Source organism: Octopus sinensis, unplaced genomic scaffold (assembly GCF_006345805.1).
Source record: "Octopus sinensis unplaced genomic scaffold, ASM634580v1 Contig19369, whole genome shotgun sequence".
Classification (NCBI taxonomy): Eukaryota; Metazoa; Mollusca; class Cephalopoda; order Octopoda; family Octopodidae; genus Octopus; species Octopus sinensis.
In genome coordinates, this window is record NW_021836298.1 from 7501 (window position 1) to 23342 (window position 15842).

At 40.8% G+C, this 15842-nt stretch overlaps 1 long non-coding RNA gene across 15 annotated transcripts; it reads left to right on the forward strand.

The window, feature by feature from the left end:
* The first annotated feature begins 1161 nt into the window (after positions 1-1161).
* On the forward strand, positions 1162-15055 carry LOC115232123. 15 transcript variants are annotated; one of them, XR_004997800.1, is made up of 6 exons: positions 3078-3336; positions 6582-6773; positions 11921-12023; positions 12374-12506; positions 12940-13079; positions 14598-15055. It is a non-coding gene; the product is annotated as an uncharacterized LOC115232123 (long non-coding RNA). The 15 variants fall into 15 exon arrangements; XR_004997799.1 differs by lacking the exon at positions 11921-12023 and adding an exon at positions 5022-5058 and having other exon boundaries at positions 3083-3336; positions 6582-6728; XR_004997801.1 differs by lacking the exon at positions 11921-12023 and adding an exon at positions 5022-5058 and having other exon boundaries at positions 3087-3336; positions 6582-6673.
* Positions 15056-15842: the final 787 nt, after the last annotated feature.

The following is a 15842-nucleotide window of genomic DNA, read 5'->3' on the forward strand; positions in this document are numbered from 1 at the left end:
GTGATCCGCAGATTTATAGCTCAAGATGTACAGTGATCAACAGAGCACTTTCCAGCATTCAGGGTTGAACTGTAACCAATCGAACTGTAATAAGCAGAGTAATGTAGCTAACCAAGGTGGCAAGCTGGCAGAATCGTTAGCACGCCGGGCGAAATGCTTAGCAGTATTTTGTCTGTCGTTACGTTCTGAGTTCAAATTTCCGCCGAGGTCGACATTGCCTTTCATCCTTTCGGGTTCGATAAATAAAATACCAGTTACGCACTGGGGGTTGATGTAATCGACTTAATCCCTTGTCTGTCCTTGCTTGTCCCCTCTATATTTAGCCCTTTGTGGGCAGTAAAGAAACATGTATTTCGTCTGTCGTTACGTTCTGAGTTCAAATTCCGCCTAGGTCGACTTTGCCTTTCATCCTTTCGGGGTCGATAAATAAAGTACCAGTTACGCACTGAGGGTTGATGTAATCGACTTAATGCCTTTGTCTGTCCTTGTTTGTCCCCTCTGTGTTTAGCCCCTTGTGGGCAGTAAAGAAATAAGAGACACAGCACAGTGACTGTTACTTTTTTACTGGTTTCAGTCATTTGACTGCGGCCATGCTGGAGCACCGCCTTTAGTCGAGAAAATCGACCTCAAGACTTATTCTTTGTAAGCCTAGTACTTATTCTAACGGTCTCTTGCCAAACCGCCAAGTTACGGGGACGTAAACACACCAGCATCGGTTGCCAAGCGATATTGGGGGACAAATACAGACGTACAAACGTATACACACACATATATACATACATGTATATATATATATATATATATATATATATATATATATATATATATATATATATATACGACGGGCTTCTTTCAGTTTCCGTCTACCATATCCACTCACAAAGCTTTGGTCGGCCCGAGGCTATAGTAGAAGACACTTGCCCAATGTGCTATGCAGTGGGACTGAACCCGAAACCATGTGATTGGTAAGCAAGCCCGTTACCACACAGCCACTCCTGTGCCTTGGCTTATTAGTGTCAAGAAGAACATTCAGCTTTGAATAATAGTTTAGATAAACTGAAGTTTACAATATTTTTGTTATCTTATGCAATATTTTAGAACCATCATCTTCTGTATATTGTTGTTTACCTCATTTTAGGAGTTTTTTTAAAAATTGTTTTATCTTCTCTTTTGACATCTTTCATTTAAAAGACATGGACATCAATGAGATCATGAAAAAAATGGTGACATTGAAGCAGTCAAAATCTTCATAACTGAGCATCCAGATGAAGTAAGTTGTTCTGTTTATTTCCATCTCAAATTTGATTGCTTGTTTCTTATTTTATACACAATATGAAATGTTCCTAAGTAATCACATACATTTGTCCATAATGTTTCATTTCTTTCTTCAACTCTTTCCTCTAATCCTCATCATTGTCACTTTTTATATATACTAGCAGTATAGCACGACGTTGCTTAGGTTTGTTTTGACCCTTTAAAATTGGAATTTTTTGAAAAGTAAAAATTTTGCGTTATGTAGCTTTTTATTCTCTTTAAGTGAACATTTTTCTGGTTGAAATACACCGAACAATGGCGACACATCAGTCAAAAAATCGTTAAAAATAGGGATTTTCATAGAAAAAAAGCAGCTTTTTGATGCAAATAATTTTTGGTCTTAACATGGTCTGATTTGAATTTTATCTTCTACGGAATGAAGAGCAAGGCTTCTTCTATCATATTCTCAATTTTGGTCAACTTGCTCCTCAGGGTCTCGGAGGAGATAGTGTTAGTTGAAGGCTACCAACCTGCCATACACAGACAACTTCAGCTGTATATAGAGAGAGATTTAACCAAACCTTGAAGCATGCTAGAATTAAGAGAATGTGAGTGAGAGAGAAACCCATCCTCACACACTGCAATGGGGTATTCTGGTAGGAAATATTCAACTCAAGAGATGAGGGAAAGATGGAGTTAGTAGATGGATGGTGACTTTGTCAAGAAGTCCTTTTGCCACAAACAGTTGAAGCTTTTATTGATGCCAAGGGCCACAGCAATTCTTTTGCAGAATTTATCAAACATACGAAAATACTGGTGTGTCACATAGGAATCAAGCCCCAACTTGATCTGGCTTTATAAAACTGTACTGGTGTTCATTGAATAGAGAAAGATACCCAAAAGGACAAAGATGATGGTTCTTGGTAGCTTTTTACTTCAAAATTGAAATATTGGAAGTTAGAAGGAAACGATGGTAGTCAGTAGATGGGATATTGTCTGCAGGAATATAGAGCTGGGCTTCTCAAAGAGGTAAGTACTACCAATGTGTAGGGGCTGTGGGGAAATTTTATAAGAATTTATGTGCATATGAAACAGGAAGAATGTGTACCTGAGTTTAGCTGAAGCTAGGCAGTAAAGGTTGGATCAGTAACAAAAGTGAATCAGTGATTCAAATATTCACACCCCTGGCACCTGTGCCGGTGGCACGTAAAATGCACTCACTACACCCATGGAGTGGTTGGCGTTAGGAAGGGCATCCAGCAGTAGAAACTCTGCCAGATCAAGATTGGATCCAGGTGCAGCTTCCTGGCTTCCCAGACCCCAGTTGAACGGTTCAACCCATGCTAGCATGTAAAACGGACGTTAAACAATGATGATGATGTGTGTGTGTGTGGATGAGGTAAATAGTTACCCATTTCAAGACTGGGAATCAAAACAGCGATCCGACGACTGCAAGTCTGCTGGCCTAACCACTGGGCCATTGCGCCTCCACACACACACACACACACATATACATATATATATATATGCGTGTGTGTATACCCGTATGTGTAAATACAGTATAAATTCCATTTAATTACTCCCTGCCCCAATCATTCCACCCCTTTAAGCCTTTCGTTACCATCTTTCTGTTGAGATGTTCTGTGTTTCTTTCAATTACCTTAAATATAACAAAGAATGTAGTAAAATAACTTCGTTATCCTTAAGCTAGTTTTAGGGACATAAATTGTGACTAAGGTTTGGTGGAAGATTTTATTCAGAATGTATGAAAACAAGACATTTGTACTACAGAGCCAGAGGCGGTTTCAGCCATGTTGGTAACGAAAGGGTTAATGAATTTGATTCTTTTTCTTATCTTTTTCTGTGTTGTTTTTTTGCTTCTAATTTTTCTCCTCCCCTTCCAACACCATTTTTACTATTTTTTTCTTCTTTTCTTCGGGTGAACCAACGAGATAACTCCTTACACTACACCTGTAGTTCTGGTTACACAGACACAGTTGGTCTGTTGTTAATTCACATTGGCATTAATGCCAATATCGGGGACAAATATGGTGACACACCCTTACATTTGGCTGTTCGAAAGTAAGTCCCTTTCGATTCTGGAATATCCAAATCTGTTTCTTTTGCACTTTCAATAATGTTTGTCGCATTTTTTCAATGAGTCATTCATGCCATAATCCCACCATGGGGTTGTTGTCGTTCTTCCCTCTTTCACACTGTAATGTCACTGTAATCTTCTTCATCATCATCGTTTAACGTCCGCTTTCCATGCTAGCATGGGTTGGACAATTTGACTGAGGACTGGCGAACCAGATCACTGCACCAGGCAACAATCTTGATCTGGCAGAGTTTCTACAGCTGGATGCCCTTCCTAACGCCAACCACTCCGAGAGTGTAGTGGGTGCTTTTACGTTCCACTGGCACGGGGGCCAGTCAGGAACGACCTCACTCGAATCTTTTTACACATGCCACCGGTACAGGTGCCAGTAAGGCGACGCTGGTAACAATCACACTCGAATGGTGCCTTTTATGTGCCACTGGCAAGCAAGCCGGTTAGCTGCTCTGTCAACGATCACACTCGTATGGTGCTCTTTGCACCCCGCTAGCACGGATGCCAGTCATCGAATTTGATTTTGATTCTACTTTAATTAATCATCATCATAGTTCTTGCCTGACTGGTCATCTCATTCTCCGTTACCTCAACGTTACAGGTTCAAACCCTCCCTTTTCTTCTGTTCATCGCATGTAAAACTTCCGCCTTCTCTCTCTCTCTCGCTCTTGTAATTTCCCTTTTTCCTCTGACCCTGGGCTAAATACAGAATCACCCCTTTCAGTATTTACATTTGTTTCTTTATGTTCCATGTTCAAATCTTGCCAGAGTATCTATTAGCACTCTGGGGTCATTATAATATGTACCAGTAATATCCAGGGGTTTATGCAATAAACTGTTCTCCCACTCCACTCTGTTTCTTGTGTCTTATTACTGTTGGACAAAATACCTTGTGGTATTTATTTATGACTCTTTATGTTCTGAGTTCAAATCCTGCCAAGATCGACTTGTCCTTCCATCTTTGCAAGGTTGATAAAATGCAATACCAGTCATGTAATGGGGTCCATACAACTATCTATAGCCCTTCTTTCTCTCCTAAATTTCATGTTTATATAACTGTTGTTCATTGTACCATATATACATTTCTGTGTTTACTCAGGTGTGTATATACAATTTTTGTACTGTGTAGAGTGTGTAGTGAATAAATATATCTTTTTTTCTTTGACTGCGGCCATGCTGGAGCACCGCCTTTAATCGAGCAATTCGACCCCGGGACTTATTCTTTGTAAGCCCAGTACTTATTCTATCGGTCTCTTTTTGCCGAACCGCTAAGTTATGGGGACGTAAAGACACCAGCATCGGTTGTCAAGCAATGGTGGGGGGACAAAAACAGACACACAAACACACACACACACACGCACATAAAGATATACATATATACGACAGGCTTCTTTCAGTTTCCGTCTACCAAATCCACTCACAAGGCATTGGTCGGCCCGGGGCTATAGCAGAAGACACTTGCCCAAGATGCCACGCAGTGGGACTGAACCCGGAACAATGTGGCTGGTTAGCAAGCTACTTACCACACAGCCACTCCTGCGCCTATGTTGACTTAATTACATTTGTTTTCTCTAATGACTTAATAACTATTAATTATCTCTATCATTGTGATGTTTGTATTTTTCACGTTTTTCTTCCCTCTTTCCATAACATCCAGCCAACATTATGATGTGGTGGCTTTGATGCTGGTCGAGGTTAGTTAACAAATGCATATTATATACACTCTCTCGTCTTTGATTGATCTGTTAAATATTAATATCATTAAGGTACCAGTGAAATAATGGGGGTAGGTTTAATCAGCTGTATACTCTTTTACTTGTTTCAGTCATTTGACTGTGGCCATGCTGGAGCACCACCTTTAGTCGAACAAATCGACTTAGTGATTCAGCAAAAGAGACCGATAGAATAAGTACTAGGCTTACAAAGAATAAATCCTGGGGTCGATTTGTTCGACTAAAGGTGGTGCTCCAGCATGGCCACAGTCAAATGACTGAAACAAGTAAAAGAGTATACAGGTGATTAAACCTACCCCCATTATTTCACTGGTACCTTAATGATATCAATATTTAACAGATCAATGAAAGACGAGAGAGTGTATATAATATGCATTTGTTAACTAACCTCGACCAGCATCAAAGCCACCACATCATAATGTTGGCTGGAAGTTATGGAAAGATGGAAGAAAAACGTGAAAAATACAAACATCACAATGATAGAGATAATTAATAGTTATTAAGTCATTAGAGAAAACGAAACTCAAACCAGTAACTACCCAATACTGAGAGAATTTATGTTTTGAAGTACCACCTAATTGGGGTCCCACTATTTTTACTGCATTTTAAAATAAATACATGGCATTGGAGCAATGACGATAAATTTCATACCATGAATGCCCAGGGAGTATCGTAAGGAGGTTCGATTTCTTTTCTACTCTGGGCACAAGGCCCGAAATTTTGGGGACTGTCGTGTAGATTAACCTCAGTATGCAACTGGTACTTCATTTATCGTTCCCAAGAGGATGAATGTCAAAGACGACCTTGGCGGAATTTGAACTCAGAACGTAAAGACAGACTAAATACCGCTAAACTTTTCGCCCGGCGTGCTAACGTTTCTTATTTCTTTACTACCCACAAGGGGCTAAACACGGAGAGGACAAGCAAGGACAGACAAACGGATTAAGTCGATTACATCGACCCCAGTTCATAACTGGTACTTAATTTATCGATGCCGAAAGGATGAAAACAAAGTTGACCTCGGCGGAATTTGAACTCAGAACGTAGCGGCAGAGAAAATACCACTAAGCATTTTGCCCAATGTGCTAACGTTTCTGCCAGCTCACCACCATAGAAGGTTCAATTTAAATTCTGAAGGGCCTCTTAAATGGGGCTCCACTTACCCCCTTCTCCTATTTTTACTTGCTCCTGTGTTTATTGATTGAATTATGACCAGCATCAGTGCTTAGCATATTTACAGAAGCTACCCCTGAAGCTGCCTTACCATAGTAAGGGATAAAGATAGGTTAGGCTGAAGCAATTTGTTTATGAAGCCTTTATCGTGTATCTAACACATACACAGAGCAAATTATAGAAGACATCATGAAGGTTAACTCTATTGACAGACAGTTTGATCAAGTACCCAGTAGAAGATAATAACGACACATTGATATTCACCCGGATTTTCATGTAAATTTTCATTTTCTATTTTTACCTCCACAAAGGGTTCAGTGAAATCAGAATTGAAGAACAATCAGAAAATGACACTGTTGCTTGAAGCCGTTTCCAGGGGCCACCTCGCGAAATGCTGTTGATAGTGAAGGCAATAACTGTTTGCACCTTGCTATGAAAAGAGATGTTTAATTCCGAGGGTACACCCATGGATATTTTAGATGAGATAAATTTTACAATTGTTTGTAAATATATATCCCCCTCACTCCATCCTGTAAGGAATTCCAGACGCGAGTTGATGTCCACAACTTTGTGCGCCGTGTCCGGTTGGGTGCGCATTACCACGACTCGCCACCCACACCCAACGAAGAGGACTGCTTCACTGGCCTGGGCCGCCGACCATCCCCGTGGACGCCTGCCCCTGGCCAGATCCTAGCAGTGGATCTTTTCGCGGGCGCTTGTCAGCGTGCATTGGAGCGGTTCAACTTCTCCAGGCGCCAACGCCGCCTCAACATCTCCCCGGCTGAGCTCTTGGCTCTTCGTTTCCTCCAACGGCGCGCTGACATTATCATCAAACCGGCTGACAAGGGTGGAGCTGTAGTGGTGTGGCGCGCGGACCTCTATAGGGCCGAGGCTTTCCGCCAACTCAATGACACCTCCTTCTATTCCCCTCTGCCCTCTAACCCCACACGTAGCTACCAACAGACGGTATCCTCTACTGTCGGCGACCTCATCTCGTCCTCCCGTCTCCCCCGCACCGCATCCAACCTAATTGTGCGAACCCCACGTACCCCCACCATTTACTTCCTCCCCAAAATCCACAAACCCAACAACCCTGGCCGCCCCATCGTCTCCGCCTGTAACTGCCCCACGGAGCTCATCTCTAAATACCTCGACCGTGTCCTTGCCCCCCTAATGGCATCTCTTCCCTCCCACATCCACGATACCAACCATGCTCTCCGGCTTTTCAACTCTTTCTCCTTTCCTCCCGGCTCCTCCAAAATCCTTTTTACTATGGACATCCAAAGCCTCTATACTGTTATCCCTCACCACGAAGGACTGCAGGCCCTTCGACACTTTCTTGACCTCCGTTCTAACCCTGTACCTGACACCTCCACACTCATTCGTCTGGCCGAACTTGTCCTTACTCTGAACTGCTTCTCGTTCGCGGGCGAGTTCTACCATCAGTCTCGGGAGTGGCCATGGGAACGCGAATGGGCCCCAACTATGCGAACCTGTTCGTTGGCTATGTTGAGGCCCAAATATTCTCTAATTTCACTGGTCCCACTCCTGAACTATATGGTCGTTACATTGACGACATTATCGGTGCCACCTCACTCACCCGTGAACATCTAGATTCCTTCCTCTCTTTCGTCCAATCTTTCCATCCAGCCCTCCACTTCACTTCCACTATCTCCAACACCTCTGTCTCCTTCCTCGACATTTCGGTTAGCATTCTTCACTCCACTCTTACCACCTCCATTCACTACAAACACACAGACTCACACTCATATCTCAACTTCTCTTCCTCCCACCCAGAACACACCAAGCTTTCCATCCCCTATTCCCAATTCCTCCGTCTACGTAGGCTCTGTAGTGACGACCATGACTTTGAGACTCAGTCTCAACGTATGGCTCACCACTTCACCCTACGTGGATACCCCCTCACCACTATCCACACCGCCCTTGCCAGAGCACGGTCCGTGGACCGTGTATCTGCTCTCTCTCCCCGAACCCGCCCTGTAGTCTCCCGCCTCCCTTTTCCCCTCACTTACCACCCCACGACCCTACGTCTCCAACGCACCATTCTTCGAGCTTTCCGTCATCTCCAGTCCGACCCGTCCACTTCACACCTCTTCCCTAACCGACCCCTCCCCTCTTTCAAACGAGCCTTCGAGACCTTCGAGACCTTTTGGTCTATAGCTCCTTCCCTGACCCTACCTCCCAACCCGGCTCGTTCCCCTGCTCCCGCCCACGTTGCCGCATTTGCTCTTACCTCTCCAACACCACCCGCCTCACTAGCACCCACCATCGACCCTATCCCATCATCCACTCCTTCACCTGCACCTCCAGCAATATTATCTATTGCGTCTCTTGCTCTCTCTGCAATTCCTTGTACATCGGACAAACGGGACGCCGCTTGGCTGACCGGTTCGCGGAACACCTTCGTGACATCCACCTTGCGAACGACACACCGGTCTCACGCCATTTCCGCTCCACCGGTCACTCCTTGCAACACCTATCTGTGTTCGGTTTGTCCTTACACAGAGGCCATCCGGATTCCCGTTTGCGCCGTGAACAGGAATTAATCTTCTCTCTTCGCTCTTATACGCCATTTGGTCTCAACTCCCCCCTCCTCATCTAACCCCCCTCTCCCCCCTCCTCACCTATCCTTCCCTCCCGACCCCTACTTCTTCAGTCCTTCATCCTTTCACCCCTACTCCCCTTCCCTTCTTCCCTCTTTCTCCCTCCCTCCTTCCCTCTTCCCCTTCCCTCTGCTCCCTCCCTCCCCTTCTCTCTCCCCCTCTCCCTCTTCCCCCTCCTCCTCCACCTTCCTTATCCCCCTCCTCTCCTCTTCCCCCTCCCCTCCCCCTCTTCTCCCCCTCCCCTTCTCCACCCTCTTCTCCCCCTCCCCCTCTTCTCCTCACTACAACACACGACTTTACACATCACATCATATATGATGTGCCATACTAATACATACACCAACTAATACATACTAATACGTACTAATACATACTAATACATACTAATACATACACCAACCCTATACATACACACGTCCAGACCCCTCATACGCACTTATACTCTCTCATACACACACACACACACTTATACATACTAATACGTACTAATACATACTAATACATACTAATACATACACCAACCCCATACATACGCACTCCAGACCTATCCTACGCACTAATACTCTCTCATACACACACACACACACACACACACACCCTTATACATACTAATACATACTAATACATACACCAACCCTATACATACACACGTCCAGACCCCTCCTACGCACTAATAGCTGGTCATTCAACCCTATTATCAACCCTATTATCTCCCCTTATTTCGCTCTCGCGTCTCATGTTTGATCTTTGACCTCTGGCCGAAATCAGATCGCCATGTTGATTCGTTAGTTACTGCACGCATTTTTTTTCTCTCCTTCTTTCTGTGTTTTTTTTCTCTCTGTGTATCTTTCTGTTGAAGAGCGTAGGCTCGAAACGTTAAAGACTTGTTTTATTTATATTTCCTGAGCGCCATACTAATACAATTGTTTGTTTGTTTTCCACCTGCCTTCGTCTTTTGTCTATTTTCATAAAGCTTCCCGTTATATATATATATATATATATATATATATATCTGTGTGTGTTTGTGAGAGAGAGACAGAAAGACAGACAAGTTTTGCTTGTCATGTATCAATTCTCCCCTATCAACCCCATCCTCCATTACCATTCCGTGATCCAGTCTCCCCTTATGACCCAAGTGATATTATGAAACAAACAATATTCCATCTCCTTTCACTCTCAAAGATGTCGTCTCACCACGGTCGAGAGGTGACCCATCTCGGTTGTTGGCCATATAAACACATCCATCACAATGTGACGGAGAAGTGGCCTTTTTAATAGAGGAGATATTATTCTCAATTAACAATGATGCAGGATAGAAGAGATGTCTGAGCTTTATAGTGCTGGTGCCATGGTAAATACATCCAGTCCATTCTATGAAGAATTCTGAGTGAAACTGCTCTCTATCCTACTTCTTGTACATGACATGTATCCACTGACTTCTTGTAGACATATAACAATTCTATATTTAAGAGATGAGGAATTACGTACATTATTTACATTTGACACGCATATGGCATAGTGGTTAAGAGCGCAGGCTACTAACCCCCAAGATTCCAAGTTCAATTCCAGGCAGTGACCTGAATAATAATAATAATATCGAAAATACCTTAGGAATGAGAACCCAGGTTCGAAATTTCCCCAAGACACCCGATGAAGGCCGGAGGGTATATCAGCCGAAACAACAAGATGAGGACAAATATCCGTCAGTTGTAAATAATGTAACCACTACACCATATGCATGTGGGCATATGGCATAGTGGTTAAAAGCGGGGCCTACTAATCCCAAGATTCTGAGTTCGATTCCAGGGTGTGACCTGAATAATAATTATAATAGCATCGAAAAATACTTAGGAATGAGAACCCAGGTTCGAAATTTCCCCCAAGACAATTGATAAAGGCTGGAGGGTATATCAGCTGAAACGTCGTGTTAACAACAAACAAGATAAGGACATCCATCAAATGTAAATAATGTCATAACAATGTTCAACGTTGGGACACTAGAGAATGGATACAATGAAGCATGGTCCTTAGTGAGTTTTCCTGTATTTAAGTTTTGTATGTACAGTTAGGTACACACACACACACATGAAGGTAATGATTTTAAGTTTAGGTATACACCTTCTAGTATGCTGGTTAAAGCCTGTTCACCGTATTCGGCTATCTGATGTCATCAACAGTACAGATTTAAATACCATTGGATTTACTTCATGTCCGTAGATTTTTATGAAATATGAGACAAAGAATATGGAATGAAGAGTCTCATGAATTCCATTTTCCTTTCTTCCATATTTTCTCATATCATATATATATATATACATATATATACATACATATCATCGTCATCATTTAACATCCGTTTTCCATGCTAGCATGAGTTGGACAGTTCGACCAGGGTCTGCGAAGCCAGGACGCTGCACCAGGCACCAGTCTGATCTGGCAGAGTTTCTACAGCTGGATGCCCTTCCTAACGCCAACCACTCCGTGAGTGTAGTGGGTGCTTTTTACGTGCCACCAGCACAGGGGCCAGAGGAGACTGGTTAACGGCCACGATCGGTTGGTGCTTTTACGTGTCACCGGTACGGGTGTCTTAACTACAATTTCCATTCAATTTTCATTTGATGTTGGTGTTAATGTACTTGACTCAATATATACATATATATATATATATATATATATATATATATATATATATATATATATATATATATTTATATACAGAGAGAGAAAGAAAAAGATAAATTAAGACATGGAATCAAACACATGCTATTTAAACCATCTATACTTCCAACATATATTTCGAGAAAAGTATTGAGATTCTTCCAGAGAGAATAAAAAAATATGTAAAACAATGCAATCATCTCATCAGGGAAGGAAAGGAACAAAACACATCAATAAACCATTTTAACAGAATGTGATTACCGCGTACGTTAGTAGTATATGATGTAAGGAGAAAGCGAGCAAGTTATTTTTTAAAAAGCCGTTAATAGATTGTCAAAAGGAATATTTCACCATTTTTCTACATTTAGACATATTGACAAACGCAACAATACTGGGCTTCGTAAATTAATGTCGAAAATAAAGTCAAAAACGAATGAGAATGGGAAATGATCTGAATTAGAGATGATGGAGGTAGTAAATATTTTATAATTGGTTTAACCCTTTCGTTACTGTATATATTTTGAGATGCTCTGTGTTTCTTTCAATTATTTTAAATATAACAAAGAATTTAGTAAAATAACTTATCATTCAGCTAGTGTTAGGAACATAAATTGTGACTAAGGTTTGGTGGAAGATTTTAATTCAGAACTTTTGAAAACAAGACATTTGTACTACAGAGCCTGAGCTGGGTTGGTAACGAAAGGGTTAATTACTGGATAAACAAACTATGACTAGATTTATATGATCTGTTCTGTAATTAGAGGTATCTGTTATGAATATTTGTGTAATATTGTTATCATTTTATATTTCATCCTTTGTAGTGCTGCACTGAGCTCAGCTTGAGCAAAGACGAAAGGTTCTCTGGCCTTGTGGTTACCAGATATCTAGCCAGCCATTGGACCTCATTAAAAACTCAAATTTGAAAACAAAATTACAAACATTTTTACCGCCACAGTAAGTATTTCCTGGCAATGACAAGATAAACTATTTTGTATATAATAATCATGTTTATATGTGTGTTTCGTTTAAGTTCTAACAATAAATAAAACTGTTGCTAGTGTTTTGATGAAAGGTAGCACAAAACAACAATTGTAGTTGTTGGGTGGTCAAAGAAAGAACACTGTTTCAATTACATTCACATAATGGGTTCTATTGACAGAGGTACCTCACTGGCACCCCACATTTTATGTATGTGTGTGTGTGTGTGTGCATGGACTATTTAGCTACACACAAATCTGCCAATATGTAATGGTTTAAAGAATTTCTGATGTGCTCTTGATTGTCACTGAAGTCTCTCATAATATTCTCTTCTGTAAACACGTACGCAATGTCATATTTCTTATAAATGAATGTCATTGATTAGATATGTTTGTATTTCATTGCACAGATGATTGTGGTGCAGAAATAAAGCGGCCACAACAAAAGTTCATCCCTGTGGACACCTTGTGACATGTGAAGAATGTTCAAACGTTCCACTGAAACGATGTCTGAGGTGTTTAAAACCTGTAACAAGCAGAAGTCGAGTTGGTAAGAATGCTCTTTGATGATCTGTCTGTTTGTCCTGCTTGTCTCATTGCCCTTATTGTGTAGAATAAAATGTAAAATTAAATACTATCAGCAACAATGTTTAACAAAGGGATTAGGTGTATGTTTATCCTTCTTGAAGTGGTTGTGACATTTGTTTGTTATTGGATCTTTGATGTATAACTTGTCTGACATTGGAATTAAGCAGATTGTTAGTGAAGATTAGTCTTGAGAACAATGCCATGTAATAGATTTGGCATACGGAAAGAGAGCGACCCCTTCAGTCATGACTGTCCATGAGATTGAACCTAGAAAGTTACTCTCCCAGACACAAGTCCGGACAAAGTTGATTCTGGAAGACCAGCAGTCGCCCAGGCTTCGCCTCTCCACGCCACCAGCGTTATCCATGGGGAGAGCAAAGGGGCCGATACAGCTTGGCCCTAGCTTTTGTTACAGCTGAGTGAACTGGAGCAACGTGAAATAAAGTATCTTGCTCAAGAACACAACACGCAGCCCGGTCCGGGATTCGAACTCACAACCTCGCGATATTAAGCTCAACGCTCTAACCACTGAGCCATGCGCCTTCACATGATTTGGCACAGATATAAGCAAAGTAAACAAAACTTAGAGAGAAACTGTAATTAAGTGATAATTAAGTGATATAATTGCAACATTGTTAGATTATGTAAGATGTCTTAATAGAGGACATTTACGAAGATCAATCAAATGTTTGTTTTGGATCTAAATATTGTTGAATCCTTTAGTGTTCAGATTACTCTGTTAAATGTAATATTTTTTTTATTCAAATTGTTTTGAATTAATCATGCATTATCTTATATCTTTGAGGTTTCAATGGTGCGATTGTTTATTTTTAGAATGTCAATTTAGGTTTGGTATGAGAGGCTTAATATTGCCAGTTTGGATATAAAACATATAGAATATTTGAGCCGGATATAGCCGGTTTAAACACTAAATGGTGAAAGTATAAAATTATTGTCCAAAGCCATTGTGATTGCTGGTTGACCATTCATGTTAGGAATGTCTCTCAATAATAAAATTTAGATTGTTAATAAAGATAAAGACTTTTACTATAACACTAGCAGTATCGCCCGGCGTTGCGCGGGTTTGTTTCGACCCTTTAGAACTGGAATTTTTGAAAAGTACAATTTTGGAATTATATAGCTTGTTATTCTCTTTAAGTGAACATTTTTCTGGTTGAAATACACCGAAAAATGGCGACATATCAGTAAAAAAATCGTAAAAAATAGGGATTTTCATAGAAAAAAGCACCTTTTTGATGTAAATAATTTTTGGTGTTAACATGGTCCGATTCTGGTACGGAAGGGAAGAGCAAGCCTTCTTCTATCATACTCTCAATTTTGGTCAGCTTGCACCACAGGATCTCAGAGGAGATAATTTTAGTTGAAGGCTACCAAACCTGCCATACACAGACAACTTCAGCTTTATATATAGAAATATTGTTAATACTGTTGCTGTTATTTCTTATTGTATCTTTTGCAGGTATTTTTTTAGGAATTCCAGCAATTGACCAGGATATTATCAAGAACGTTTTCCCTTGTGACACAGTAAAACAGAGTTATCAAATGCTTTGTGAGTGGTTTATAAATTGTAAACCAGAGGAACGTACAGTTGAGACCCTCAGAAGAGGCCTTAAAGATGCTGAGTGCTTTTCTGCCCTTGAGTATCTCTCATTATATGAACGGTGAATTTCTGTGTAAATTCTGCTGTTGTTTACTCCCAGGTGAATGCTGACCAAAGAGAGAGACCTTTGACCAAAGTATAGAGAACCAAGAACCACATTCTCCAATGTGTCCTCCTTTACAATGATGAGGTGTGGAGTGCAGAGGAATTAGCTACTAATTCTAGCAGATCTATCTCTCACATAAGAGATACCCTTCACTGGTTTGGTTCCTTTGTTAGAAATTAGCTTTTGAAATAAAGATAAACTTTGAAATATCCGTTCGTTGTTGTTGCCATACTTAATTGCCTCCTTAAACGCTTCCATTGTTATATCGGCAGATTTAACATCCTCCCATATGTTGATAGTTATCTACCTTCATTTGTAGCTGAGAGTAGAATGCTTGGTACTTAAGGTTATCCGGAAAGTTCATGTCGATTATTTAAGGAAATTAGAAGAGAAAACAATATTATGTGATTGAATATTTATTCAACTAAATATGAACCATTTTGTTGCACAACCTTTCTCCTTTCTCCATTTTTCCTTCAACATAAAGATTCCAGCATCCCAGAATTGGCTCCTATGCCAGCTTCCAAATCCTGTTTTATGATTAGGTAATATTTGTTAAACTTTAAACCTCACTAACCTTTTTCTGCAACTTTTCTGCAACAAACAAATAACGAAGTTATTTCAAGTTACTAAATTTGGAAATATTGACCTAGTTATACTCTCCCAAAATATGTGACAGTAACAGGGATGTCCCTACAAAATTAGAGAGACAGACAGTTATAGGACGTGTCACACACACACACACACGTTTAAATACGTACACACAGGGAATCACGAGTTTAAAATGTTGTATAATAGACATATGCATGTACCCTGTATGTATATACTCTTATGTATGCGTGTGTCTATGTGTGAGTGTTTCTTTGCCGATAAACATCAGAAAAGCCCCTTACTCTGTCTCTCATGAAAGCTACGTATTCATAAAATACACACTTCTCTGTGTATGTGTGTGTTGTATCAATGTATTTACAAAAGTATGTATGCAGCGTCGCGTGTAT